Source organism: Glycine max, chromosome 15 (genome assembly GCF_000004515.6).
Source record: "Glycine max cultivar Williams 82 chromosome 15, Glycine_max_v4.0, whole genome shotgun sequence".
In the NCBI taxonomy this organism is placed as follows: domain Eukaryota; kingdom Viridiplantae; phylum Streptophyta; class Magnoliopsida; order Fabales; family Fabaceae; genus Glycine; species Glycine max.
The window spans coordinates 24,377,907-24,389,729 of NC_038251.2; the positions used below are offsets into that span (position 1 = coordinate 24,377,907).

The 11,823-nt window shown below is 36.7% G+C and overlaps 1 pseudogene; it reads right to left on the reverse strand.

The window, feature by feature from the left end:
* Positions 1 to 2,716: 2,716 nt before the first annotated feature.
* On the reverse strand, positions 2,717 to 5,213 carry LOC102668103 (uncharacterized; annotated as a pseudogene).
* Between the last annotated feature and the right edge of the window lie 6,610 nt (positions 5,214 to 11,823).

An 11,823-nucleotide genomic window follows, 5' to 3' on the forward strand; every position in this document is an offset into this window, starting at 1 on the left:
TAACTGCTATTGATGAAATTTGAACCTCGTCCATTGTTGCCACGTCCAACCTATCCTCGACTGCAACCTCGACCTCATTGACTTTTTTCATTTCCTTGACTTTCTTCCGTCTCATTCAATTGCATCTTGAAGAGTTGCTCGGTGACCTCTTGCTTCTTCTTATGCTTATCCTCATAAGCTTGCAAGGATCCTTGAAGTTGTTCTACCGTCATGATTTCTATATCTTTGGTTTCCTCGATTGTCACAACAATGTGCTCAAATTTGGGATCTAATGAGTGTAGTATGTTCTCCATAATTCTAACATCTTCTAACTTCTCACCATTTCTTTTTAGTTGATTTGAAAAAGAAAGAGTTCTTGAAAAATAATCTGAAATGGACTCGAACTGTTTCATATGTAAGGATTTGAACTCACCTCTTAGAGTTTTGAGACCTACCTTTTTTACTTTGTCTTCTCTTTTGTGAGAGGTTTGAAGCTTATCCCATGCTTCCTTAGCAGATGTTGCATAAGAAATATTCTCGAACACATCATAATCTAATGCTTGATAGATGAGGAAGAGAGCTTTCTTGTCCCTCTTTCTTGAATCCTTAAAACTCTCATTTTATGCTTGGGATAGTGAAGTCTCATTTTGCGGCTCCTTATAGCCTTTTTCAACCATTTCCCAAACATCATGTGCTCCAAGAAGGACTTTCATTTTGATGCTCCAGTTGTCATAGGTGCTCCCCTTTAGAAGTCGAACTTGGAAGGATGCCACTCAATTGCTTGCCATGACTAAAGAGAGATTTTTTTTTTTATCAAAACCTAAGCTCTAATACATCAAGAAAGATTCCACACACTTCTCCCAACTACTTAGTTCTACACACTTCTTCCAATTACTTATTAAATATTACTTTTACTTATCTCTACACTTCTCTAGAATTTTCTTTGGAGTAGTAATGTTAACAGTTTGGCAAGTGTACCAATTTGTTCAAGTAGTAAAAGCTCGAAAGTCCGAGTGTCGATTTCCACAGGGATTTTTTGTTGTACTTATATTAAATACTTTTTCAATTTATAAGAATAATGAATTTAAAGGTTGGAGTACAGAATAAGAATTAATATTTGTAAATAAACAACAGAATAATTAAAGATAAAATTCAATGAATGGAAATGTTAGGACCTAGCATGCCTTTATCGCCTAGGATGTATGAATTCATGATTCTCTTTATCAATTAAATTGATTCTATTCTACCCACATCTATCCATTTACTTGCCCCTGATGTCTCACAATGACAAGCCTATTTTACTTACCTATCTCTCAAATGTCTTTGAAAAGATTCAATAAATAAAATGCATGAAGATTTAATTCTAGATGTTTGCTTTGACACATGGGCATAATGCAATCATTCTATGTCTAGCAATGATTTCATTAAGATATCCTTTCTTCTTGTTCTATTAAAGGTTACCCTCTCTCAAGCATCTAACCCCTAAAACCGATACATGCATATTCTCCTTAAATCTTAATTAAAGGTTACCCTCTCTCGAGCACCTAACCCCTAACAGAATAATAAGATGAAGTATGCAAGATAAAAATAGAAAAGATAATAGAATAGAAAGAAACCTGGAAGGGACTCCTTTTGCATTGATAAATTTGAAGTACACCATACATCGTTTGGCTTTTTAGGCTTGCTAGGCCCTAACTAGGGGATTAGTCACTCATGACCATGAGGGCTTTATAATGAGAGGGATGGAAGAAAAAATTGGGAAAAATGATAAAAAGAAAGGAGAGGAGGAGTTCTCAGGCTTTAGGTAGTAGTGAGAGTGCTCTAAGACTCGGTGTGCTTTTCCCTTGGCCTGACTCTCTATTTATAGCTACCGAAGTGGACTTGGGCCTTCAAATGCTCGCTTAGTGCGCCTTGCCTCGCTTAGCGTGTACTGCGCGCTTAGCGCAACTGCTAGTTCTCGTGCTGCTAGCTCAGCGTGAGTGGCGCGCTGAACGCGACATTAGGCTGGGCCTTTCCGAGTCCTTCTTTTCTTCGTTATTTTTCCACCTTTTTGCTTTTTGCCACTCCATTTTTTATATCTGCATCGAGGATTTAACAAAACATTAATTTTTAACAATTTACCACAAATAACTGCTAAATAATTATTTTTAAACATAATTTCTCTTTACTTTCTCTTATCTAAACGCATTTATTTAGCAGCTATCAAATAACACAAACTTAATGAGCCTAACACTTGATAGACTAAATCAAGTTTATATTATTCAACATCTTTATCAAAAACCAGAATCGCCACTGCTTACTACTAACAATGAATCCCTCCTCTCCCCCCCTTTTTTTTCCTCTCTCCTTCTCTTTCTTCTTCTCCTTCTTTCACACTATAAAACTTATAGATCTTATGGTCATCACTGTGGATGACCTCCAACGAGACATACTCTTCCATGCCATGATGGTTTCCTTGAGATAAGGGGTTACAAAAAGGTTGCAACCAAGGTTATCAATATCGAGAGTCTATGCAAACTCATGAGAGCTCTACGAGTCAACTCATAGACTCGACTCGTAGACTCGTAAGAGTCTACTTCGTAAAAAAATGGATAAGTAAATATATTCAAAATGCACCAATTTGCAAACAAATTACAATAAGCTCATAGTTCATAGTTCATACTTCATATTAGTCTATTACAAAACATATGTGTTCAAAATTAAAGCATTTAAATAATTAAAAAAAACACAAATATCTTCAAAGAAGCATGTCCAATCCTATAATAGGATCATCTCCATGAATATCATCACTTTCATCACCATCTCCATCATCATCAAGGTCTTCCTCAGACTGTGCATCATCATTAGGTTCCACGAAAATTAAATTATCTAGATTAAAAGCATCTACAACTGGATCATTTGAACTTCCTCCAACATCTCCCACTAATTCAACATTGTCACCATGACCTTCAGCTTGAGGTTGCTCATCCTCATCATTATATCCCTCTTCAGTTATCCATTCATTGTCAGATTCAATCTCATCAAATGGAAGAGCAATAGTTTTTCTATTTTGTTTACCTTTTAACTTCAAGTTATACATGACATAAATCAAGTCATTCATTTTCTTTTGTTGTAATCAATTTCTTCTCTTTGTATGAACCTATAATTAAAAATCAAATTTTAATTACTATCTAAACGGGTAAACCAAATAAGTAAAATCATCAAACAAATAAATTAAAGTCATAAGGTTGAATTGAATTACCATTTCAAATGAGCTCCAATTACGCTCACACCCAGAAGAGCTACAAGTGAAGCTCAAAACACGAATAGCAAATCTCCTCAACTCTGGAGTTCCATCACTAAACATCTCCCACCATTCTCCAGGTTGCATGATTTTTCTACTGTCCTTTGCCTTTTCCATAGAGAAAAGCCCTCTAGCAAAATGAAACTCAACAAGTTGCAAATTATTTTTTTTTCCTTTCTACAACATCCTTGACCAATCTTTCATACACATGTGTAACCCTTCTTTCAGCTGAGGGTCATCATGTCTGAAAGTAGGTTCATAATGCAGGTGAGGATTAAGATAATATGCAGCTGCATGCAAAGGCCTGTGAAGCTGATGATCCCACCTCTCATAAATAATTTTCCAAACAGGCTCATAGCTACATAGTAAATAGATATCAAATATGCTATATTAGAAATAGTTAAAACTTAAAATAATACACAAGCAAATCTTAAATCTAAGAAAGTTTAGAAATTATACCTTTTCTTGGTGTTATTAAAGTTGCATTTTATCTTCTCTTTTGCATTTCCATCTCCTCATATATGAAACCCATGGCGGGTTTTACATCTGAATCCACCAATCGAAGGACCACCATAAGAGGGGCAGCAACTTTGAGGCACATGGTTATGTTCTTCCAAAATTGACTATCCAAAGCCACATTCTGTACTTTTCTCCCCTCTTGTGAAGTTCCAAACTTGCTTGTTTTCCACTCTTCAAAGATAAACATGTTCATTAATGATGCTTTCAATTCATGAAGGCAAGCTAAAGTTAAATAAGTTGTGGCAAATCTAGTCATACCAGGCCTAATCAAGTCTCTTCCATTTGTGAACTTCTTCATGATGCTAATCAACATTGTTCTACCATAAATGTAGGTGGTGATCCTTCTTCCCTTCGTTATAGTAGTCTAATGAACCTTCAAATGTTTCTCAAAATCTTCAAATATTAAATCAATGCAATGAGCAGCACTTGGGGTCCAATACAAATTCTCTCGTTTATGCATCAACAATTCTCCAACTGCTTTGTAATTTGCAGCATTATCAGTTATCACTTGCACTACATTCTCCTCTCCAACAAAATCCACTACATCATCCAACATCTTCAACACTTTGTCAGCTGTTTTTGAGATGTCTGAGGTATCCAATAAATAAAGAAATACAGTCCCTTTTGGACGGTTCAACAAAAAATTACAAATTGAACGTCTTTTTTTATCTGTCCACCCATCAGACATAATTGAGCAACCAATTTTCTTCCACTCGTCCCTAAATTCTTGAAGCATTACATCAGTTTTGGCCACTGCTCTTTTCAAAAGCTTCTCTCTGATATCATGATATGATGGAGGTTTATAGCCAACCCCATATCTCCCAACCATGTCACAAAATTTTGCAAAAGCTGGATTTTTAATAACATTGAATGGAATGGCACTTGTGTACCAAAATTCAGCACATTGATCATCAACTTTATCTTTGTCAGCTTTTTTATATAACTTATTTAAAGTTGCTTGAACTCCCTCACCACCACTAGCCTGAACAAATTTTGCTTTTCCTCTTCCTTTGAAAGCAAGCATCCCTTTCCGTTGTATTCCACTTTGACTACTATTTGACTCCACTTCCACTCCCTCAGTACCTTCTTCATGAATACTGTTCAACTTTCTTCTCTTCTCTGATGCATTAGCAACCTCTGCAACAACGTTCATCCTAAGCATCTTAACTTCATCAGGCACTGAAGCACAAGATTCAGAATCCCATCTAGTCCCAGCAAGATGATGCTTGAATCTGAAAATTCCCTCATTGTTGATCTTTGAGCAGTAGTTGCACTTAACTTTTTTACCATTCCCTAAAACATCTGTCCCATGCTTCCACCCAATATCAATCCTATTTCCTGGAGCATTTTTGCATCTGCTTGTTGCACCTGTGGATGTGCCTGTATTGGCATTTGATGAATCTGATCCATTCCCACTCCCAGTCCCAGACATACTAAAATGGAATAAAATTAGCAGCAAGTAGCAACAGCAATTAGCAAGTAGCAGTAGCAAGTAGCAACAGAATTAGCAACAAATGGAACATAGTATCAATATATTGTACATTTATACTGAAATGGAACATAATTAGTCAATTAGCAGCAAGTAGCAACAGCCAACAGGATATAACATGATCTATATATTTGTGGAATGAATCCAAACTAGGCTGCAAACTTGATGCCAAGGAACAGAATCAGCCACAGAATCCAAACAGAATATATTGTACATTTGTACTGAAATGGAACAGAATCTGATTGCCTAATGTAATAAGATTCAATCTTATTATTTTATGTTTTGCTTTTCAGTGTCATCTATCAAGTTGATAACTTATATCATAAACCTGCAAGGCTGCAACTATTAGTTTAATGTTTCATTTTAATCAATGTAGATGTTAAGGGAAACAATTTGATCTTGTCTACCAAAAGTTCTCTAATTAAACATCCTAACTCTGTTGTGCATGTAAGTGATGATGTCAAACATATATGAATTGCTTCCAACACTATATGATAGCCTGATAACCTTGTTCTATTGTATAGGCTGTAGATGACCAGAAAAACAAAATTTTTAAAGCTTATTACATTGGGCAATCAGTTCGCAGCAACATATCCAATGGAGCTTGTAGGCCTAGGATCTTCTTCATCAATGGATTCCTTTGCTTCTTGGAGGATGAATGGCAGCGGAATGGAGAAAGGAAGAGAGAGAGAGGAGACGCCACTTCAAGGAGAAGATGAGTCTAGAAGAAGCTCACCACCATAGGACGCCATGGATAAGAGCTTGGAGGAAGAAGGAGATGAATGAAGGGAGAGGGAGAGAAGAGCACGAAATTTTGTGCTCTAAATGAGCTTTGAAATCTGAAGTTTAATATTCAAATAATCAAAGTTGAAAAAAATGCACACACATGACCTCTATTTATAGCCTAAGTGTCACACAAAATTGGAGGGAAATTCAAATTTCACTTGAATTTGAAATTGAATTTGTGGAGCCAAACTTTGGAGCCAAAATTTCACTAATTATGATTAGTGAATTTTAGATATGATTCAGCCCACTAATCCAAGATCAATTCCAAGATTCTCCACTAAGTGTGCTTAGGTGTCATGAGGCATGAAAAGCATGAAGGACATGCACAAAGTGTGACTATATGATGTGGCAATGGGGTGTAGTAAGCAAATGCTCACCTCCCCCTCTAAAATTTAATTGGATTGGGCTTCTACCAATTCAATTAAAGTTATTTCCAACCACACACATCAAATATCCACTTAGTGCATGTGAAATTACAAAACTACCCCTAATACAAAAACTAGTCTAGGTGCCCTAAAATATAAGGGCTGAAAAATCCTATATTTCTAGGGTACCCTACCTACATTGTGGAGCCCTAAATACAAGGCCCAAAAATAATGAAACCTTAATCTAATATTTACAAAGATAAGTGGGCTCGTACTTAGCCCATGGGCCCGAAATCTACCCTAAGGCTCATAAGAACCCTAGGGCCTTCTCTTGCATCTCTGGCCCAATCTACTTGGAGTTTTCTATCCAATGCCCTTGCGGGGTAGGATTGCATCATTCCCTCCCCCTTGAAAAGGATTTGACCTCAAATCCTGAGGTTCTTAAAACTCTGGGCTTTTTTCCTCAACACCTAGATGAAGATGCTCTTGATACCACATGATGCAAGCTCCATTGGAGCTTGTAGGCCTAGGATCTTCTTCATCAATGGATTCCTTTGCTTCTTGGAGGATGAATGGCAGCGGAATGGAGAAAGGAAGAGAGAGAGAGGAGACGCCACTTCAAGGAGAAGATGAGTCTAGAAGAAGCTCACCACCATAGGACGCCATGGATAAGAGGTTGGAGGAAGAAGGAGATGAATGAAGGGAGAGGGAGAGAAGAGCACGAAATTTTGTGCTCTAAATGAGCTTTGAAATCTGAAGTTTAATATTCAAATGATCAAAGTTGAAAAAAATGCACACACATGACCTCTATTTATAGTCTAAGTGTCACACAAAATTGGAGGGAAATTCAAATTTCACTTGAATTTGAAATTGAATTTGTGGAGCCAAACTTTGGAGCCAAAATTTCACTAATTATGATTAGTGAATTTTAGATATGATTCAGCCCACTAATCCAAGATTCTCCACTAAGTGTGCTTAGGTGTCATGAGGCATGAAAAGCATGAAGGACATGCACAAAGTGTGACTATATGATGTGGCAATGGGGTGTAGTAAGCAAATGCTCACCTCCCCCTCTAAAATTTAATTGGATTGGGCTTCTACCAATTCAATTAAAGTTATTTCCAACCACACACATCAAATATCCACTTAGTGCATGTGAAATTACAAAACTACCCCTAATACAAAAACTAGTCTAGGTGCCCTAAAATATAAGGGCTGAAAAATCCTATATTTCTAGGGTACCCTACCTACATTGTGGAGCCCTAAATACAAGGCCCAAAAATAATGAAACCTTAATCTAATATTTACAAAGATAAGTGGGCTCGTAGTTAGCCCATGGGCCCGAAATCTACCCTAAGGCTTATAAGAACCCTAGGACCTTCTCTTGCATCTCTGGCCCAATCTACTTGGAGTTTTCTATCCAATGCCCTTGCGGGGTAGGATTGCATCAATTAGTATATTTCAGGTTTTGTAGGAGGTCTCTCTCTAATCTCTATGGTCTTCTCTGTTGGTGTTGTAATTAGCTTTCTGCTTTAATCTGTGATTTGACATTTGGACACTTTCGGTGTTTTATGTTTTGCATTCATTTTTTATGGGAGGGGGCATCCATTCTGTCAAAATTTATATGTGAAATGGGATTGTTCAAGTAAACCTCATGAGGTATCAGTGCAAGAATGTTTTTAGGGGGCTAACTTATTTCCAGCATTGAGTAGAATTAGCATAAAGTTTTTTGGCTATTACTAATAATTCCATATGTACTATTTAGGAGAATGATAGGTGTAAGAAAGGAAATATTTTGGGGTACTTTTTTGTATTATGAGTACTCATTGCCTGCTTGCTTAGGTTATTTTTATAATTGTTTCCTTATTTAAGTTGCTATATATCAAATGTAGGAAGGGAAACAGTAACCTATTCAAGTAAAGATTGTTATGAAAAAAACTAATTAATTAATTTTTTTACAGCAACTTAGATATAAATTTGTTGCAGTAATATATGCAAATAAGCTCAAAATATATGAAGCAAGAGAATTGTTTAGTTTATTAATGTTGCTGGCTTGTTGCTATACACTAATAGAGTTATAGAGGTCTTGGTTTAGCTTGTGGCTGACCTCGATCCTCTTTCCTAATAGAAGCAAATACTAATTTGGATTCATTCAAATTCAAGTGATTCAATTCAACAAATATATTCTGTTGTTGGCTTGCTACTAATTCTGAAGGATGCAACTAGGATATGGCTAGGAACTTTTGAAACTGCTAAGGATGCAGCTAGCCAGCTAGAGCCTATGATGAAGCAGCAAGGCTAATGTGTGGCACAAGAGCAAAATACAATGATACTAGCCTATGCCTAACACCATGAAATTTCATAAATTTCAGAAATTCTTATGTGGGTCGTGCTCATTGTGGACCTCGTGGGAGTTGGGACTCGCGGCTTCCAAATGAACAAGGTTGTCTGCTACCGTCGTGGACCATCGCACGCTGCTGCGTTGCATGTCGCCTGGTGTCGCGTGTTGTGGCTTCCAACAAAACAAGGTCATCCTCTGAGGCTCTGAGCAACTCCTCCAACTCTCCTATGGGATGACTGTGTGACAGTGTGAGGCTTTGAGGGAGAAAGAAAAAATGCACGAGCAAGCACAAAGAAAATCCCTAAACCAGTCACAGCAAAAACGACGTCGTTTCGCGGGATTTTTTTTTCAACTAAACTCGCGCAACTCGGACCAGACTCGCGAGTTTGCACGAGTTCACTCCGAGTCCACCGAGTCTACTCTGAGTTTGCTCAAAAACGAGTTTGCTTTTGAGTTGACTTGTGGGACTGAAGTAAACTCGTAAACTCTTAAGAGTCTACGAGTTGACTCTAGAGTTTGACAACCATGGTTGCAACTTTATCAAAAGGTTGATTAGATATAGTGTTTCCAGCGAGGTTATGGAAGCTTTGAATTGGGCAAGGGGATTGAGGTCATGCATGGACATCACAAAATCCCTAACACTAACATATTGCGGTCACCGTCGTCGTCGACATTCGTTCACAATATCAAGTTGTTCTCCTTTCCAGTCTATAGCTACGCCTATTTTCTATTTTTCTTTTTTCGTTTGTTAGGTTTTGGTTTTGGTTTGTAGGTTTTGCTTGGTGCTATTGTTTTTCACAACGGAGGTGAGATGGTGGTGTTGACTATTGAGGGCTTTGTCGTTGTTGTCAGTAGCTTGTCATTCTTGGGACGTGGAGAATAAAAGAAGTCATGCTTGCGACGACAATGAATCTCCAACACAACTGCAAAGGGTTTTGCCCTTTTCTTTCTCTAATTGATATTATGGTGATTTTTAATGCGACAACATAAGGTAGAGAGTGTGGCAGTGGTGGTGTTGAGGAGGAAGGCAGGGTGCCGCTGGCAACATTGAGTATTCACTGGTGGTGACAAGGGATTCATCGGTGACAAAAGTGTAGAGGATAGAAAGAATAAAGAGATGGGAAATAGTATGGTGTTGATGGTTCACCACAAGAGCATAAGTCCAAAATCAATCTAACAACTATAAAAGATGGTGTTTCATGGTCCATTTATTAAAGTGGTCCATCTTAGATAACGTGACAAAGTAATTTGTCAAGCATTATAAAAAAAAAAGAAATTTATCAATAATGAGTCACATATCAACTTTCCACTTGGAGATATAAGGCCACAAATTAGTTTAGGTGGCAATAGGCTTTGAAAGTCGCAATATGTACCAATCCAAAGAATAAAGTTAGTCTTTGCAGTTAAGGAAAATAAAAGGAAACTATTTTCATTATTTTTATATACTGATCATCATGCATATATAAAAATTGTACTCTTCCAAACTTAAAAACGTGTTCTGATTTCTGAATGGATCAGCTATTAATATTAATATGTAAATATATAAGTTCCACTATCGTTCCATAAACGAATGAGTTATTTTTTATTACAAAAATAGTTCCACTATCCTCTAGAGGATCATCACGAGGGCTGCGCGAGTATATGGAGTTGAATTCGTGCTACACTTTATATTCATGAACATATTGCACGAGTCCAAGTCAATGGCATTTACATTTTCCAGTCACGTACGGCGTATTGTAGAATCGATCATAAATCTTATTTTCATTTTCTTGCTCTTTTCATTTCCGATGGGCTCAATTCTAGGATAAACAGGAATCGCTCAATGTATTGTGCTCCAAAACAAAGTAATATAATAATCATTGAGGAGTTGCTGAGGATAATATAATAATGATAATAACAACATGTGTTCATATTATTTTTATCAACAGCAAAAAAGTACCAGTTTTGCTCTTAAAAAAATAGTTATATTTAATATATATATCCTTATACTTTAACATATACGCATTCTTTTATCCCTTTAGTTTTAATTGTTAATTAGCCTTTAGTTGTCACAGTTCTTCAATTATTAACATTAAGTCCCTCACCCCACATTGGCACATTCCATCTAAAAGGATGTTATTTTGCTCCTAATTAAGTTTTAGGGTCAACTCACTTGACTCATTATATATTGGTCTTGATTTTTTTAGTCCATCAAACAAGGAGGTTCCAACCCATTCAACCCACTCAGTAACTACATTAAAAATATTTTTCTCAACTTTCTACAAAAATATTTTTTAACTTGAGCCCAATCATAATATTTTCAACTCAACATTAGTAAAAGTAATTTTAACTCAGCCTTAAAGCAAAGCATATTTACCTTGGTCTCAGTCAAAGTAATTTTAACTCAGTCTTGACTAGAATATCATGAACTTAGTCTTGACTAGAGTATTTTTAACTTGACTTCAGCTATTGGTATCTTCAACTCAACTTTAACTAGGATATTATTTAAACTTGACCTTAACTAAGGTGTTTCTCACCTTGGCCTTATCTAGGGCATCTTAAACTTCACCTCAACCAAGACATCTTTAGAATGTCTTCGAATAGGGCATCTTTAACATGCATGTCTTCAGTTAGGGCATCTTCAACTCAGTCTCAGCTAGAGAATCTTTGTCTTAGCCTTGACCAAATTAATTAAGCTTGTCATCGATAAGAGTATCTTCAACTCATCATTAGCCAAACATTCTTAACTCTTCTTGGCTAGGACATCTTTAGCTCATCCTTGGCCGAGGCAGCTTCAGTTTGACCTCAACTAGGCATCTTCAACTTGGCTTCTGTTGGAAGATCTTTAGCTCAACTTCAATTAGGGAATCTGTAAGTCAACCTAAGACGAAGCATATTGAACATATATGACCTCGTCAAAAACATATTTAAGTTGACCTTAGCTGGTCAAATTTTTAAATTTAAGGACGATAGGTTGGCCCTAACCTATATGGTCTTGTGGGTTTTTTTAGTCTTGAACCACATGAGCTAAATAAGATGGGTTGACCCATATTAACATTGATGACTATAAATTAAAAAAAAA